Source organism: Mandrillus leucophaeus, unplaced genomic scaffold (assembly GCF_000951045.1).
Source record: "Mandrillus leucophaeus isolate KB7577 unplaced genomic scaffold, Mleu.le_1.0 Scaffold62, whole genome shotgun sequence".
In the NCBI taxonomy this organism is placed as follows: domain Eukaryota; kingdom Metazoa; phylum Chordata; class Mammalia; order Primates; family Cercopithecidae; genus Mandrillus; species Mandrillus leucophaeus.
The window spans coordinates 5,966,966-5,967,837 of record NW_012106697.1 but is presented as its reverse complement, the minus strand read 5'-3'; the positions used below and the strand labels follow the sequence as shown (position 1 = coordinate 5,967,837).

At 43.1% G+C, this 872-nt stretch overlaps 2 protein-coding genes across 2 annotated transcripts in view; one reads left to right on the top strand and one right to left on the bottom strand.

Annotated features, from left to right (window-relative positions):
• ANKRD37 (ankyrin repeat domain 37) overlaps positions 1–872 on the bottom strand; it is a 9,205-nt gene that overhangs the window by 3,859 nt on the left and 4,474 nt on the right. The gene's annotated exons all lie outside the window — the stretch shown is intronic.
• UFSP2 (UFM1-specific peptidase 2) overlaps positions 1–872 on the top strand; it is a 23,973-nt gene that overhangs the window by 22,104 nt on the left and 997 nt on the right. The window lies entirely within an intron of this gene.

The window sequence follows — 872 nt, the reverse complement described above, 5'->3', positions numbered from 1 at the left end:
TTTTTTCTTAAAGGCAGGGAGAAGCCTTAATTATTTTCATCATAAAATTTATCTTTTCTGGTTGGCTCAAGGGACTCTGCACTACATGGTATTATCTAGATAAGGTTTCTGAACAATTAGAGTAAGGGATTGTACCTGGTTCCTTTCTCTGAGAATTGCAGTCTCCATCTTTGCTAGTTATATTTCTATAGAACTTTTCAACAGCAGATACCTCCTTGCGCTATTTGTATGCACAAGAAACTGTGAAGCCATCACTGGCTACAAGCAGGCTAAGGCACTCCAGGCTTCCACCTGGAAATGATTCACTTGACTTCAGAAACCCAGGAGGCCAGAGGAGAGTTCCATCTCTGCCTGACCTTTGTCTTCTTGTGGTGCTTTCTTGTTTGAAGTTCCCAGGTCATCTCTCAGGAAACAAGCATGTCCTAAGCACCATGTCCCTATACAATCCCATTTTGACACCCTCTCTACCCATTTCTCCTTTAAGAAATTTGGATCTGGTTACCTGGATAAGACCTTCATGTGTAAAAGGATCAAAAAAAGGTTAAAACAGAGAGTGAGTCTTTTTTCTATTTGTCTGTTAAGAAAAACAGGACATTAAGAGAAACTTTTGCTGAAAAAATGAGATGATAAATAGAATGCTGGTTACCTAGGGAGAGGGGGGGGTAGGACCTGTCTCTTATACACATCTCTTAATGAGTTAGGCCAGTCCCGGTAGCTAACGCCTGTAATCCCAGCACTTTGGGAGGCCGAGGCAGATGGATCACCTGAGGTCAGAAGAAAGAGTTTTAAGCTGGGCGCGGTGGCTCACACCTGTAATCCCAGCACTTTGGGATGCTGAGGTGGGCGGATCACCTGAGATAAGGAATTTGAGA